At 41.6% G+C, this 18093-nt stretch overlaps 1 protein-coding gene and 1 long non-coding RNA gene across 3 annotated transcripts in view; both read right to left on the bottom strand.

Annotated features, from left to right (window-relative positions):
• Positions 1–18093, bottom strand: part of LOC309495465 (microfibril-associated glycoprotein 4-like) — a 102551-nt gene that overhangs the window by 4999 nt on the left and 79459 nt on the right. The window lies entirely within an intron of this gene.
• Positions 45–577, bottom strand: LOC309495484. The gene is made up of 3 exons (XR_014204677.1): positions 436–577; positions 242–306; positions 45–140 (listed from the first exon to the last, which is right to left on the bottom strand). It is a non-coding gene; the product is annotated as an uncharacterized lncRNA (long non-coding RNA).

Here is an 18093-nt window from a genome sequence, read left to right as displayed (position 1 = left end):
AGTTCTGGATAGATGGTGTAAATCCCACTGTCTGATTCTCCTGCTTTATAGACATCAGAACAGTCGGCCGGCATGAAAACATCAGCAACACAAACAGATGCCGTGAAAACAGAGAGCAGAGCCGCGACACACACCGTCATCTGGAGAGACAAGACTGATCAAGGTCCTCATTTATAATGATCAATTCACACTGAAATTATAATAAAAGTAATACAGTCGCTGTAAATGCGGATGAACTTACCGCCATCGTCTCAATCTATTCTCAGCTGATCACTGCAGAGATTAATCAATGTTTTATTTATAAATCTGGAAGAAATCAAAGCAAAAAAAATCATCAGATTATTGTTGTTTGTGGTCATTTTTCTGAATTTCACTGTTGTAGAAATGTCTTAATATTCTGTGAGGTAAAAGATGAAGAATGAAACAGTAACTCACCGTTTGTGTTGTGCCTTGTGTTGTTCAGTCATTCTTTATATCTATTAGATTAGTACGCCCCTCCTTTGTGTTACAGAAGAAATTTATATTGCAAAAGCCTTGATTCTTGGCACATATCGTGTGTTAATGACATTTATTAAATTGCTTTTTGCTTTTATTTTGACAGGATATCTAGCTATAAATCGTTGAGTCACTCGCATCTTCAACTGAACTTTATCAGTAAGAGCATCTGTCATTTCAGTCACTCTTGCACTGCACATTGTTGAAATACTAACTGGTGATAAGTTACATGGTAAGCAGGCTTGAAACACAAAGTCATACAGTTTCCAAAAACTGTGCAAAAAATGTCCATCCTTAACAGTTTCATATTGGTCACTACAGTGGACAGCTATTCCAAAAGCATTTTCTTGCGTATGCATGGGTTTTGATGGCACATCACCCTCTACAGTGGACCCCGGTGCATCATCCTATACACTGCAACCAAGTGGCAAGCCGTTGTGTGTCGATTGTTTCCCCCTCCAAACCAAGATGGCCGACAGCCAGTCAGAAATCCCAATTTGCTCAGGAATATCCACTCATTCCTTCTATAGGAGACTCTTGCAAGTAAAAAAAAAATGCTGTGGCATCAAGCAATATCTAATGAGTCATATCACAGTTACATTTCCCAAGTATTTTTAGATAATTTCAGACAAAATTCAGATTAATCATCTGTCCACTATAGTGGACCTCATGCATCACTAGCTTTATTTCAGCTACAATTCATACTATTACTGTAACTGATGTTCTTGAAAATACTTAATCTGCAGTAACTTTTTTTTTTACTGTAAATAAATGTATGGTTACACTTTATTTTGATAGTCCACTTCAGACATTCTACTAACTATAAGTAACTTTTCAACTACATGTCAACTGACTCTCATTAGAGTATTAGTATTGATGTATTGATGGAGTGTTAAAGTGGACTATCGAAATAAAGTGTTACCAAATGTATTTGTGTTATTAGAATATAATTTGCATTAACATCAATAAAGTAATGTGATTACATAATGTATGTGTTACGGTACGTAGACACAGGAGAGGAAGATGGATGGTGAACAGTGATTTATTGAAATACAAGGGTGCAGGGATATGGTGAGCAGGGTAGAGGAGTCCAAAGAAGACACAGAGTAAAGGAAGACGCTGGAGACTAGTGATGTGTCGGCCGCGAACGGGCCAGCTCTAAGAGCCGATTCTTTGTAAGGCAAGGCAAGGCAAGGCAAGTTTATTTATATAGCACATTTCATACACAATGGCTGATATCCTTTCCCAATAACTCCCCAATAACTGCAATCCTTTGTAAAAGTCTGTGGCAGTTGGTGCAGCAAGTAGATTCTTGAACCAGAAGAGGCATTTTCTCTTATCCTTGTAGGCAGTTGTGTTTTCCTTTCCTGGAATGTAAGCTGGTCGGGTAAAAGAATTCTGCGTTTTTGTAGTATTCCAAACTTTGTCGTATGAGCCCTGTGCTGATTTGCTGAAGTTAAAATTAGGTGATAAAAGGAAATAAAATATAAAAATATAGGAGATAAAATGTAAAAGCGATAGAGCAAAGTGCGGAGCAGTAAGCAAGGGCGTCCGAACAGTAGCTGAGCAGGAAGTGAAGTGTCGAGAAGAGCCACGTTTGTCTTCTCGTTTGTAGTGAACGAGAAGAGCCGATTCCCGTCGGGGAGAGCCGAATCTTTATTTGGGGCAGGCCCATACACAAAAGAAATATATTGAAATATATTTTAAAGTGTCAAAAATATATGTGGCACATATTCCAAATACATGTCCAAATACAATATATTTGCATTGTTGTTCACTTATATTTATCATTTTGAAATATATTCTGAAATATAACAAAAATATATGATGTTAAGTGTGAAATATATTTGCATTTATAACATGTAATGTAAAATATATGACAAAATATATGGTCATAAAATGTTTAGCTTGCTAAAGAAGGGTCGAAAATGAATTTTGATCATAGTAATTCCTCTACCTTTTCCCCTATACACAACAGTAGGCTACCATATTTCACTACTGTATTATGACACACAGCTATAATAAATACTGTACTTACATTTAAATGACTGCAATGTACGATAGTTGCTTTCCTAGGACTATTAGGCCATATTAGGTGGCACGTACCTAACACTAAGTGCAATTACAGTGAGGAAAATAAGTATTTGAACACCCTGCTATTTTGCAAGTTCTCCCACTTAGAAATCATGGAGGGGTCTGAAATTGTCATCGTAGGTGCATGTCCACTGTGAGAGACATAATCTAAAAAAAAAAAATCCAGAAATCACAATGTATGATTTTTTAACTATTTATTTGTATGATACAGCTGTATTTGAACACCTGAGAAAATCAATGTTAATATTTGGTATGTTACCGGCCTCAGACCTAGGGGAATCTGGGCAGGTACAAAGCCACAGGCTGGATAGCACTGTGGGTTGGAAAGAAGTGGAGATACAGAAATTATGTCTTTCTCAAGCGCTGGATGTTTATTTCTTTTTTTTTGGATCAAATATCTCAATAATACTATGAGATCATAAACCGTAACTTTAGCCATTACATGGACCATATAATATGGAATAAACAAACCAATATGTGAAGCATTGGTATATATTAAATAAAATACAAAACCCATTAATAACATATTGTGAAATAGATACCAGTCTTACTGTATAATATATAAAATATACATAAACAAATGACACTATAGATTATATTATATCTTGAAACAATTGCTATAGCAAATTCAAATATGTAGACATTACATCTTACACTTTAAACAAACCGATGTTCACTTGACACAACTGTTTACAGTCAGTACAAAAAGACGAGAGAACGGAACCTTCACTGACGGTGACAGGCTAACTTAAACTAGCTCGCTAGCTAAAGCTGCAAGTCAATATAAAAACAGCATTATAACCTTTCTACACGGAACATGACAACATTCATCACCTAAACAACCGTACTGGTGATATACTCTTTCGATACCTTTTGACAGAGATTGGAAAGGTTTAAAAATATACCTGTGGGTTGGAAAGAAGTGGAGATACAGAAATTATGTCTTTCTCAAGCGCTGGATGTTTATTTCTGAGCGCTCAAGCTACCGTCTCCACGGCAACCCACTACGGTGAAGCAGTGCAACAGCGCCATCTACCGGCATGAAGTGAAATACATGGGAATGTTATCTTAAGTATAATAAAAGTAAAAAAATAGAAGAAGGCTTTTTTTTATTTTTATTAAACTAATATATGCGCCCATTTTCTCTACCCATTACACTCTCCCCTACTTTAAGAGATGTCTCCCGACATCCAGTACTAAACTGGACTACTGGCTACAGTGGTACTCTCAGATTATCGGTCAGGACATCAGGTAAGTATGGTCTTCAGGAGTCATCAGTCTGAACAGGAAGTAAGCCTGCAGTATGTCAATCACAGGTAAGTAGTATGAAGGTAAGATTGTATGTCGATGTCAGTGTCTTTCATGTCCTGGTCAATGTCAATTCTACCGTATGTCCATACAGCTGGGGGAGGATAGTAGCATCTCTCATGAAACACTGGGTAGGCCAGCATGGAAGAAGGGGTACAGTACATGGCATTAGTTCCCATTCTCCAAGGTTGGCAGGAAGGTTCTCCTGGCTGGTCATACGTGAAGATGTTTCTGGGTTTGACTGGTCGAGTGGACCTCCGCAGTTGCTGATCTACCTCTCTTACTGGCTGAGGAACAGGCACAACATCTATCTCAGGATCCTGAGGGCTTCCACTCTCCATAGCATCATCCCTGTGTTGATCCGGTCCTTCCACAGCTGGGAACGGATCTGCCCCTCTTGGTACAGGCATTGGCTCTGCTGTCACCAAAGGGTCAGATGGTCCTGGCCGCCATACATTCTCAGACTCAGATGCACGGCTCAATGGTTGATATTCGGGAGCCCCAGCCCTTAGCTCACTGTGTAGCTCAGGTTGATGTGGGTGATATCTGACAGCCCTCTTCTCATACACCGGCAAGGGTCTAAGGTTGTAGGAGCACTCCCCCTCATCATCTGAGGTGCCGACATCAGACTTAGTTGCTTCTCTGGTTGGCATATGACGTCTCTGTCCTTGGGGCTTTCACTCCACACCAGTGTCACGTTCCTCATGGTTGACTGGCAAGTCACTGACAGGCAAGAGGAGGTTGCGATGGAGCACCCGGAGAGTCTGGTCACCTGTTTCAGCTTGGATTCGATATACAGGTCCATCTCCCAGCCTCTCAATGACACGGTGGATCTTCTGTTCCCAGTAAGATCGAAGTTTGCCTGGGCCACCTCTCTCCGACAGGTTCTTGACAAGCACACGATCACCTGGTTGTAGCAAGGCTCCTCTGGCACCTCGGTCGTAGTGCCTTTTCCCTTTCTCTGAAGACTTCTTGCTGTTCTCAGAGGCAATCCGGTATGCATCCTGCATCCGGGAAGCCCAGGTCTGTGCATACTCCTGCCGCGTCTGTACCAGCCGATCTGGGTCGAGGTTGAATATAAGGTCAATGGGCAGCTGTGGATGTCTTCCAAAGAGGAGAAAGAATGGTGAGTAGCCTGTAGACTCATGCTTCGTGCAGTTGTAGGCATGCACTATGCTGGGGAGATGGTCTTTCCACTCTGCCTTCTTTTCCTCATGGAGTGTTCTGAGCATCTGGAGAAGTGTCCTGTTCAGGCGTTCAACAGGATTCCCCTGCGGATGGTAAGGAGTAGTTCGGGAGTGAGATATACCTGCCAGCTGCTGAAGTCTCTGGAACAGGGTGTTCTCGAATTCCCGACCCTGGTCATGGTGGAGCTTTTGAGGGTACCCGAAGCGTGGAATGAAGTCGTAGAAGATCTTTTCGGCCGCTGTTTTGCCAGACTTGTTTCGAGTTGCGTAGGCCTGAGCAAAACGGGTGAAGTGATCTACTACCACAAGGATGTACTCGTAGCCTCCTTTACTGGGATCAAGGTGAAGGTAATCAACAGAGAGCAGTTCAAAAGGTGCGCTAGTTGTGATTGAGCCCATTGGTGCTTTCTCATGGACAGCAGGTCGTTTTTGTTTGATGCATGGGCACTGGCGGATGACGTAATCTTCAATGTCGCGCTGCATAAAAGGCCAGTAGAACCGTTGCCTTGCGAGGTGGATGACTTTATCAGCGCCAACGTGTCCCATGTCATCGTGCAGGTGTTTGAGCACGGTTGACTTGAGTGCTTTGGGGAGGACGAGTTGTTGATTTTGTCCTGCATGCCTGTACAGAATACCATTATCCAGTTTGAGCCTGTTCCACTCATGTATAAGTCGTCGTGTTCTTGGTTGTATTGAACTCCAGTCTTTGTCTCTCGGATTCCATCCGCTCCCTTTCAACCGGATCACCTCGGAAATGGGCTCATCTCCTTTCTGGGCGGCACTGATGTCTTCTGGGGTGAACATGGGCGCACTCACCGGGGGAGGGTCGTCATCACAGGCGGAGATCTGAAGGGCGGCAGCCCAGGACACGTCCTCATCTCTCTGAGCTTTATTCCCCTGCCAGATGGCAGATACAACCTCAGGTGGCATTGTCTCGGTGTACTCCTTCAGGTTGTCTTGGAGTTTCACTGGAAACCTGGACAGGGTATCTGCATCCACATTCACCTTGCCTGGCCTGTACTTGATGTTGAAGTGGAAGTCGGCTAATTCACCAACCCAGCGATGTCCAACAGCGTTCAGCTTGGCCGTGCTCAGGACGTAGGTGAGGGGATTGTTATCTGTATACACAGTGAATGTTGTTGCGTAATACAGATAATCACGGAATTTATCGCATATGGCCCACTTCAGAGCGAGAAACTCAAGCTTACTGGAATGGAGGTGGTAATTCTTTTCAGCAGGCGTGAGTGACCTGGACCCATAAGCAATAACCCGGAGTTTTCCGTTCTGTTCCTGGTAGAGCACCGCCCCCAACCCTTCATTGGATGCATCAGTGTGTAGGATGAATGGCAAATCGAAGTCGGGGTAGGCCAAGATGGGGGGTTTGATCAGCATGTCCACAAGGCGGGACACAACAGCACTGTGTTCGGGGGACCACTGAACTGGTGTCCGGGATGGTAACTGACCACTGCTCTGGCCTTTTTGGATGGACTTGGCTGCAACCGGGCTCTTGTTGGACAAGGCAGGATGTTCTTGAAGCTTAAACAGTGGCCTGGCTATTCTGGAAAAGTCCTGAATGAATGAGCGATAGTAGCCCAGGAAACCGAGTAGAGCTCGGACCTCTCCGACGTTCTTTGGCTCTCTCTCCTTCATCTGCAACACAGCTTCTAGGTCTTTGGGATCTACCTGAACACCCTCACTCGTGACCAGGCGTCCAACATATCTCACTTGGCGTTTGAACAGCTCACATTTTTTTGGGCGCAGCTTCACACCATGCTCCCTTAAGCGACACAGAACTTGTCTTAAGTCCTCAACATGGCCCTGGAAAGTCTTGGAAAAGCAGAGCACATCATCCAGGTAAGGAGAACAGCATTCATCTCTTAGACCAGCCAGCACGCCCTCCATGCAGCGTTGGAATGCTGCCGGAGCGTTGGTGAGGCCAAATGGGAGGCGTACCCACTCGTAAAACCCCCAGGGTGTGCTAAAAGCTGTCAGGTGCCGGCAGCTCTCTTCAACAAAGCCTTGGTGGTAAGCACTGCCCTGGTCAAGTATGGAAAACCATGAGTTGCCTCCCAAATTGTCAAGCAGGTCCTGGATGCGTGGAAGGGGGTGGCGGTCCTGGATAGTTTTGCTGTTCAACCCCCGGAAGTCAACACAGAGTCGTAGGCTCATGTCCTTTTTTCTCACACAGACCACAGGAGAAGAGTATGATGAGGTGGATTTTCTGATCCAACCACGGTCAAGCAAGTTCTGAACATAGTCTTTTACCTCTTGATACAAGGGCTTTGGGATGGAATTGTAAGACTTTTGGACAGGTGTTTCATCTGTAAGGTTGACTCTAAGTTGGAGGTCAGGAATACAACCAATGTCAGTATCGTCTTTGGCGAACACCTCAGACTGCTCGAACAACATTTCTTTAACTAATCTCTGTTCATCCTCAGCTAGATGTGATACGTCAACAGGAGGGTGCCACTTGTCTTTAGCTTTAGACCTGACCTGTCTGCCCTGCTCTTTGTTCATGTAAGCCGTTGGATCTGTACTTAGTTGAGCTGCAAAGGTTTGGACAACGTCATTCGGCATGTGCTCAAGACTCGGGATAGGTTTAACGTCAGTCACTTCCTCAAGAGTGCCGAGAGTGATTCTTTGGGTCAAATAAATGGCATGTCGGGTTGCATTTTGGATAGGAATTTTAATGCATTTTGAGGGCCCAAAAGGAATGTCAACTAATGCAGGGAACAGTTCTAGGCCCTCAGGGCAGGTGTTTTCTATAAGAGGCTGGAACAATACGGTACAATTCCCTGGCAGCCCCCTCACCCGGCACCTGACTTCATAGACTCTACCAGCAGGGATAGTGACACCTTTCTTGCCTGTGTGTACAGTACACAGGGCTGTCTCGTCAGTGGTGGTTATCTGAAGGGCAGAGACCAAAGCCTCAACTGTGTTCTCAGGGACACTTAAAGCGTCGGTCAGAATAGCAGTCACATTCACAGTATTGTCATGCTCTTTGATGATCTCAGCTATGACGTTACTTCCTAACAGGGGACAGTGACAAGTCTGACTGACCAGTAGGGGCACTCCAATTGTCACCGACCCATGGCGCTCACTACAAATCTGCAGATCAACCTCGGCCCATCCATCAAGGGGAACTTGTGTACCATTTGCTGCTGATACTTCAAGAGGCTGATCAGCAAAGAGGGACTGAAGTGGTTGGATTTTGACATGGGGTGCTGCTCTGTCTATCCAGGTTTTGCTGACCATCGTCACCTGAGCCCCTGAGTCTAAAAGCATTTCAATTGGCACACCATTGATGTTGCAAGAGACGGTACAACGTTTTCCTATGAGCTGGGCGATGCGTTTTTTTGGACCTGCTTGGCATGGTATGGGTAGCGGTTTGATCTTAACAGTGGGCTGAATGCTGTTCACAGTCACTGGCTGCCCTGCTCCAGCGACTTCCTCCCGTTTCCCGACGACTTCCTCTGTAAACAGCCAATAGCTCGGTGTCCTGCCTGGCCACAGACAAAACAATGGGGACAGCTCATGGTTCCGCCTACTACGCAGTCGGGGCACCTACCCTTTTTATCAGCTGACAGTGTCCGTGGCAGACTAACAGATGTGCTAGGGCGGCCAGACTGTACACGTTCTGCAGACTTGTCAACAAGTGTCATGTGTCTGGTCAGTGAGGACACTTGGGCAGTCAGCTCTCTGATAGCGTCGCGGTTAGCCTGTAACTCAGCGTCAACTGGACTCGGTTTGGTCGTATCAGTCTGTCCGTCATGGTCATATCGGGCACTGCTTGCAGTCACCGGTCTATACTTAGCTACAGCACCCAGGCGTTTTAACCTCCCCTCTTCCTCAGTCATGGACTTGGTCATCTGTTCTAACAGAAAGTCATCGCTAGCCTGCATGTCAGAAAGGAAAGGTTTGATGTCATGTCTAACATAAGTGTTTCTCTCATTTAGACCTTGGTAGAGTGTGTGTAGAAAAGTACCCTGTACAAGCCTTCTGTCATAGCTAAACTCTACACCAGGTTGCTGTGACTCAAAAATGACTCTCTGCTTTAACCCCATAAGCCTGTAGAGAAACTGCTGTGGACTCTCTCTGTCATGTTGTCTAGCATTACTGAGCTCTTGAAAGAGCTCGGTTACACTTTTATCCCTGATGTGAGAGCGGAGAAACCTTTTTAACCCCTTCACTGTTAGATCATCATGGTTAGTGAGCATTTCTCTGAATGTACCTGGCTTAGTTATCTTAAGTACAGCTCTAATAGTTTCAGCCTCGCTAAACCCCTCTTGTAAAGCAGCATCAATCTGCTTACAAAGACCATTAAAGGATATCTCAGAACCCATGTCAGATACCTGACCACCATGTATTTTACACTCTCTACGTGGAAGCAGAGCAGTAACATCAGACAGTCTTACTACCTGGTCTGTTACAGTTGAGGACAGGCTTGTCCTACCATGGTGGGCACCACGGGTGCCAGTGACGCTTGGCTGGGCTTGCCTCCCCGTAGTAATAGGTACATGAATGTCCCTGTCCATGAGTGACGTGTGTGTGTGCATGTCCATGGATGAAGGTGTGTGGATGTCTCTTGTGGAGGGAGGTAATAGTTGATGTGTAGGCGTCAGTGTGCCGTCCATGTGAACAGTGGAAACACAGACCTCACCAGACCCGGAGTCTGTCGATGTCAGTTCCTGCAGCAGGTCCTGGAGGGAGAGGAGTTGAGCCATGCCTTCATCTTCCATCGCCTTCAACCTCTCGCTCCTGGTGTAGTCGATGATGAAGTCATAGAGCTCTGGTTCACAGAGGCCCTCAGTGCTTTCACCGCCATCTTCAATTGACCTGGCAACCAACTGCAATTGACTGAAACTCAGCGCTGGAAGCTGTTTGATGATCTGGAAGATCAGCATTCGCCGTGGGGCTACTGTAGTCATCGTGACGTCTCACCGGTGACTGTTGCTCTCTGGATGACGCTCAACCCAGCAGCCTTCCCTGAAGCTTGGACCCCTGGTCTCACTGTTGCAATGACTGCTCACCTCGCTTTTCGAAGCTGAATCCCGGACAAGCCCCCAATTGTTACCGGCCTCAGACCTAGGGGAATCTGGGCAGGTACAAAGCCACAGGCTGGATAGCACTGTGGGTTGGAAAGAAGTGGAGATACAGAAATTATGTCTTTCTCAAGCGCTGGATGTTTATTTCTTTTTTTTTGGATCAAATATCTCAATAATACTATGAGATCATAAACCGTAACTTTAGCCATTACATGGACCATATAATATGGAATAAACAAACCAATATGTGAAGCATTGGTATATATTAAATAAAATACAAAACCCATTAATAACATATTGTGAAATAGATACCAGTCTTACTGTATAATATATAAAATATACATAAACAAATGACACTATAGATTATATTATATCTTGAAACAATTGCTATAGCAAATTCAAATATGTAGACATTACATCTTACACTTTAAACAAACCGATGTTCACTTGACACAACTGTTTACAGTCAGTACAAAAAGACGAGAGAACGGAACCTTCACTGACGGTGACAGGCTAACTTAAACTAGCTCGCTAGCTAAAGCTGCAAGTCAATATAAAAACAGCATTATAACCTTTCTACACGGAACATGACAACATTCATCACCTAAACAACCGTACTGGTGATATACTCTTTCGATACCTTTTGACAGAGATTGGAAAGGTTTAAAAATATACCTGTGGGTTGGAAAGAAGTGGAGATACAGAAATTATGTCTTTCTCAAGCGCTGGATGTTTATTTCTGAGCGCTCAAGCTACCGTCTCCACGGCAACCCACTACGGTGAAGCAGTGCAACAGCGCCATCTACCGGCATGAAGTGAAATACATGGGAATGTTATCTTAAGTATAATAAAAGTAAAAAAATAGAAGAAGGCTTTTTTTTATTTTTATTAAACTAATATATGCGCCCATTTTCTCTACCCATTACAGGTACAGTAGCCTTTGTTTGCAATTACAGAGGTCAAACGTTTCCTGTAGTTTTTCACCAGGTTTGCACACACTGCAGGAGGGATTTTGGCCCACTCCTCCACACAGATCTTCTCTAGATCAGTCAGGTTTCTGAGCTGTCGCTGAGAAACACGGAGTTTGAGCTCCCTCCAAAGATTCTCTATTGGGTTTAGGTCTGGAGACTGGCTAGGCCACGCCAGAACCTTGATATGCTTCTTACAGAACCACTCCTTGGTTATCCTGGCTGTGTGCTTCGGGTCATTGTCATGTTGGAAGACCCAGCCTCGACCCATCTTCAATGCTCTAACTGAGGGAAGGAGGTTGTTCCCCAAAATCTCGCAATACATGGCCCCGGTCATCCTCTCCTTAATACAGTGCAGTCGCCCTGTCCCATGTGCAGAAAAACACCCCCAAAGCATGATGCTACCACCCCCATGCTTCACAGTAGGGATGGTGTTCTTGGGATGGTACTCATCATTCTTCTTCCTCCAAACACAGTTAGTGGAATTATGACCAAAAAGTTCTATTTTGGTCTCATCTGACCACATGACTTTCTCCCATGACTCCTCTGGATCATTGGCAAACTTAAGACGGGCCTTGACATGTGCTGGTTTAAGCAGGGGAACCTTCCGTGCCATGCATGATTTCAAACCATGACGTCTTAGTGTATAACCAACAGTAACCTTGGAAACGGTGGTCCCAGCTCTTTTCAGGTCATTGACCAGCTCCTCCCGTGTAGTTCTGGGCTGATTTCTCACCTTTCTTAGGATCATTGAGACCCCACGAGGTGAGATCTTGCATGGAGCCCCAGTCCGAGGGAGATTGACAGTCATGTTTAGCTTCTTCCATTTTCTAATAATTGCTCCAACAGTGGACCTTTTTTCACCAAGCTGCTTGGCAATTTCCCCGTAGCCCTTTCCAGCCTTGTGGAGGTGTACAATTTTGTCTCTAGTGTCTTTGGACAGCTCTTTGGTCTTGGCCATGTTAGTAGTTGGATTCTTACTGATTGTATGGGGTGGACAGGTGTCTTTATGCAGCTAACGACCTCAAACAGGTGCATCTAATTTAGGATAATAAATGGAGTGGAGGTGGACATTTTAAAGGCAGACTAACAGGTCTTTGAGGGTCAGAATTCTAGCTGATAGACAGGTGTTCAAATACTTATTTGCAGCTGTATCATACAAATAAATAGTTAAAAAATAATATATTCTGATTTCTGGATTTTTTTTTTTGATTATGTCTCTCACAGTGGACATGCACCTACGATGACAATTTCAGACCCCTCCATGATTTCCAAGTGGGAGAACTTGCAAAATAGCAGGGTGTTCAAATACTTATTTTCCTCACTGTATTAGATTTATTGTTGTTTTATTGATATCTTTCCTGAAGTCATTTAAATATTGAAAATATGCACAATATTTATGATGCAAGTATAACAGTGACACTCCAACAGTGAAGTGCACTTAAACAATAGATAGAACTCAGTGTCTAACACTGCATACACACACTATTAAATAACTGTAATCAATTCTGTAAAAATAGGGGAAAAAACTCTGCATTCTGTGTGCTCTTTCCTACATAAAATTGTCATTTTAGACCAATAAAGTCAGTAAAGGGCCGTGGCCTACTGGTTAGGGCGTCGGGCTTTGGGCTTCGAGCTTGTAACCGAAGGGTTGCTGGTTCGATCCCCGACCAGTAGAAAAAATGTGGCTGGGGGAAGTGGCAGAGCACTATCCACAGATGAAGTGGTCTATCTAAAAAAATAAACTGAAAATGTGTTGTTTGTGAAAATGTTAACTTTTTAAAATTCAAATGAAACAATTTGCAAAAGTTAAAACATATATGAACATATATGTAAACATATATGAAAATATATTTACATATATTGAACTAAAATATATTTATTGGGCCAATATCAAATATTTGCATATATTCCAAAATTATATTTTGAAAATATATTTCAAATATATTTATTTTGTGTATGGGGGACTTTATTTGGATGGGCACACCATGCGGCCAATCACATGGGAGGACAGACTAGGATCATACCATTATGTGAAAGGAGGAAGGGGGACACACGCTCCGAAGATAGCTAGGTTAGTGGTACAGGCCAGGTACACAGAACGACAGAGAGAGGCGGGTAGCCGGATTTAAATGCTATGTTAAGACGTTTGACTTTATTTATTTGATTTGTTTGCTGTGGTTCTGTGTTCAATTAAAGTTTTACAAATAAGAAAAAAAAAAGAAAAGAAAAAAAAGCATAAAAAATAAGGCTTTTATGAAAACACTGAATAAAAATTTGCTAACCAATAGAGGTCGACCGATAGTGTTTTTTTTCAGGCCGATGCCGATGCCGATCTTTTGAAATCCGGGACGGCCGATGGCCGATAAATGCTGCCGATTTATTTTGGCTGATATTTGGCCGATATGTGCTTGTTTTTAACCTCTATTTGAAAGATAAAATGTAACACAAATAATTACTTAAGATAGACAAAATTTCTCAACAAAAACATTTATTGAACACTCGACCAATCTGCACTTGTACACTTAAATTAAATGTTTACAGTAGGGGTGGAACGGTACACAGAAGTCACGGTTCGGTTCATACATCGGTTCAGACATCACGGTTCGGTACGAGTTCGGTACAATGGAGGGAAAAGCAAAACAAAAATGCAGAAGGCTTGAGCATGTCTCAGGCTGGACCACCAAACAACAAATTAATTACTTAAGCCTTGTATTTATTTATTTTTTTAAATAAGTTTTATTAATAAAGTAAAGGCATAGAACCAGTTTATTTGTAGTGCACTGACAATAGTTTTATATAATTAGTTTATTAATTAAATTAATAAATTAGACAAAAAGACCTTGAGATATGTTTGGTAATTGTACCTGAATGAATTGAAAATTTGCTACATTTCAGATTAATATATTAGTTTTCCTTGAAATTTTAATTAACAGCAACTTAAACACTTTGCAGTTTGAATGATGTCCTGTATAAACAAAATGACGGAGTATATTGTTATGTTTCCACAGTTCGATCACGCCCACGCCTCACACACACACACACACACACACACACACACACACACACACACACACACACACACACACACACACACACACACACACACACACACACACACACACACACACACAAATATAAGTAAACACTGCACCAGTCTGCCATTGCTCCACGGCCCAGGCCCCCCAATGCACCACAGTCAGCCATTGCTTTTTTAATTTTATCATCACTTTTTCTTCTTGTTTCCTGCCCAGCGGGCACCTTGATGTCAAAATTACGTCACGAAATAGGCCAAAAATGAAAGTCATATTGACGTCAAAGTGTCAATGTCAATTTGATGTCAAGATTTTGACCTCTGCTGATGTCATTTTGCCAAACAAAAAGGTGAAATGCATTGCCGTACACTTATTACCAGCTTCACTTAAAACTAACCAGATTTACTTTATTTAATTTCCGTTTGAATGAAATCATATTTTGCATTTTAAAGTCACCATGATGGTGGTTAGCGTTGGCTTTAGTTGTGCTTGTAGCAAATTAGCTCTATGAAATATTAATAATCACTAATAACTGGTTATAATTGATTATGAATATTTGGATCAGTTAATATAATTAACTTACTGTCGTAAATTAATATTACAATCAATTAGCCTGTTTGTCCCGTGAACACTCAGGATTAATTGTTTATTAACTCTAAGAAATGTACATTTCCGGGAAAGAGAGCTGAGGCAGAATACAGGAAAGCAAGAAGTTATAGCATTGTTTGAAATTCAGCAGATCAACAGCCTTGAGCAAACCATCAGTTTAGTTCCAACACACCCTTCCTTTAAAGGGGTAAGGATACTTAATGTATCAAATAATGAGACTAAGTTTGATACTTGCATGTCTCGCCCATTTGAATTAAACTGTCCTGATGCAATCTGTTGAGGCTCCAGTTGATCTTTGCTTGATGAGAGAAAACCAGTGGTTTCCAAAGTATCTTTGGTGAATGGAAAGACAAGGCCGGAGCCTGGCACAAGCTTGGTGGGTCCTTAGAGGCTTCTAGTTCAGCATCATCTTCACGTCAGCATTTCAGAAAGGGACTAAGCGAGAGAGCTAAGAGCTGATCTTGGGTTTTTAAAGTGTGAAGAAGTAACACCTTCTGGAGGTGCAAGAGCCAATGAGAGGATTTTCCTTTGGAGGGAAATGTAATCTGATTGGATGTTTAACACAAGAATCTTTAAGATGCTTATAATACTAATGCGTCACAAAGTTAGCAAAATGTAATGTAGATTTACAAATTGGCGAAGATTGGATTTTTTAGATACCAAACACGCCACACAAATTATTTGGTTAACCATATACAAAGTCTGAAACATTAAACCAATAGAGTTTACAAGAATACAAAAGACAGCCACATAAAAGGAAAATCATGAGGTGGGAAAATTAGATACATGTTTACACATTTATCAAGTGGTTATATATAGAATATATAGGATTAACAGGGTTTTTATTTCTCTTCCTCTGCAAGAGTTTAAGTGAGAGTCGCAGCTCTCAGGACATTCCTTTCTCTCGTAAACTCAGTCTCAGTGTGTGTCCTATAACAAGACACCGCGTCCTGCCAGTGTGTTAGCTTCATTTGGGGAACGTTTCAGGCCTTATTTGGGAGAGTGAGTTTGCTGGATTATTCATTAAATAAATGAATAAGTTGTGTGTGTCTGATTGGTCCAGACGCTACAGCTCTTGACCCTTGACTCTTTAATATAAACATTTCTCTGGCTGCTGTTATTGTGTGTTTATAAAGCACAACTGTTGTAGCTAAAAAAGCCTAGAGAAAATGAGATCGGGTGATGTTGGTGGTTTATTGATGATGTTGATGATGATGATGATGATATCATCATGTAATTGCCTGAATCCCTGATATTATTCAGTGTCTAATGCTTTGATTATATAGGACTTTTTGGTTATAATGTTGTTTTATAACAGAAGCCATTTAATGTTACAGCATGAGAGCAATGTTGTTAATCAAATAATATAAAGGATTTTAAAAACATTTAGTGCATTCAACATGTTCCTCTACATTATTACTATCAGTGTATGACTCTCAACAATGGTGACAATCAATGAAATGCTTCATGCTGCAGTGCATGCTGGGTACCACCAATCAAAACTCACCCTTATCTCCCAGCATGCATTGCGGCATTAATAAATTATGCAGCTGGATTTTTTGTAGCTTGTTTTATGCTCAGAGTTGATCTGATTATCTGGATATTTTGTTTGATTGTCACCATTGTTGAGATTCATATGCTGTTTCTTGATGTCTGTGTGCATCTAAGTAATGCCATAATGAAAGGTTTTTGTGCACTAAATAGTTTTTAAAAACCAAGTATATTATTTGATAAACAACACTGCTAGATTTGCTGTAGAATCAAATGACTTCTATTATGAATAAAACAGTTTTAAAACCACAAGTCCCATATAATCAAAGCATTAGCCACTGAATAAGATCAGGGATTCAGGCAATTACATGATAATATCATCATCATCACCAATAAACAGCCAACATCACCCGATCTCATTTTCTCATGGCTTTTTTTAGCTACAACAGTTGTACTTTATAAACACATAATTATAGCAGCCAGAGAAATGTTTATATTAAAGAGTCAAGGTTCAAGAGTCCAACTAAAGCAAACGCTAACCACCATCATGGTGACTTTAAAATACAACATATGATTTCATTAAACTGGAAATTAAATAAAGTAAATCTGGTTAGTTTTAAGTGAAGCTGGTAATAAGTGTACGGCCATGCATTTCACCTTTTTGTTTGGTTTATTCCAACCAAAGTTCAACGACTGCCCAACGTTGGAGCTTGACGTCAAACAAACATTGGATTTAGACGTCAACCCGACTTTCATTTTCAACCAAAATCCAAGTCTGACCGACGCTAGTCTATATCCTGTGCCTGATCGGATCAACATCATGACATCTTGACGTCAAATAAATGTTGAATTGACATCAAAATAACATCAAAATGACATCAGCAGAGGTCAAAATCTTGACAACAAATTGACATCGACACTTTGACGTCAATATGACTTTCATTTTTGACCTATTTTGTGATGTAATTTTGACATCAATGTTGATGTCGTATTGATGTTAAATTGACGTCAAGGTGCCAGCTGGGTGGTTTGTCATGTTATTCCCTTGCCCTTATGTGACCCTATCATGTGCCTCCTTGTTTCATGTGTTATGTTTTCATTGTTTGATTATTCACAGGTGTTAGTCATTAGTCATTAGTGTATCTATATTACTTTTATTACACCACCCAATTAAAAAAGTGGCGTTCAGTGGCGTTCTAGTAGAAGCTCAGTCAGGTTGAGATCTGGATTTCAGACAGAGGCATCCAAGCATTCACAGTACATTTCTGAAGAAATAAGAGTTTCTTCTTATTGTATGTGGTTGTGCTCTTGATGGGTTTTGAACTTGAATGTGTTCTAGTGAAAAGCTAAATAGATCATTACAGATCACATGACCTCCAACTTTGCGTGTGAATGATTCAGAACAGATATTATTCTTTCATTTGTTTTTTTATTTTATTTGTGGTCTCAGCAACAGCCCACATTATTTTCAGAGAAAAACACAATTTGTCTTTTACAACAGTAGGCCTACATATATGTAAACAAATGAATGTTTTGTACACACAAATACAGTGTTGTGAACATCCAACATCAGATCTACTGTACATCAAACCATTGAGGATGTTCACCTGTAGATTTTCCTTTGAACACGTCATACATTATGAAAGAAAAGCACAACATGTTTGTTAATGTATGTTAAGATTAATTTCCCCAAAGACACAAAAGCCGGCCGAGGAAAAACACAGACTTTGTTTAAGAACATGTAGAACACTGTCATGTTAACTTTAATGTTGTAACCAAAATATTTTATTTATAAACTACAGAGTATAAGCTAATGAAGCCTAATATAATATCAGCATTCATGCATATTGATGTCTCTTCT

Source organism: Leuciscus leuciscus (assembly GCF_965113295.1).
Source record: "Leuciscus leuciscus genome assembly, chromosome: 3".
Classification (NCBI taxonomy): domain Eukaryota; kingdom Metazoa; phylum Chordata; class Actinopteri; order Cypriniformes; family Leuciscidae; genus Leuciscus; species Leuciscus leuciscus.
Note: the sequence above shows the minus strand (reverse complement) of the source record. Positions and strands in the feature narration are given on the sequence as shown.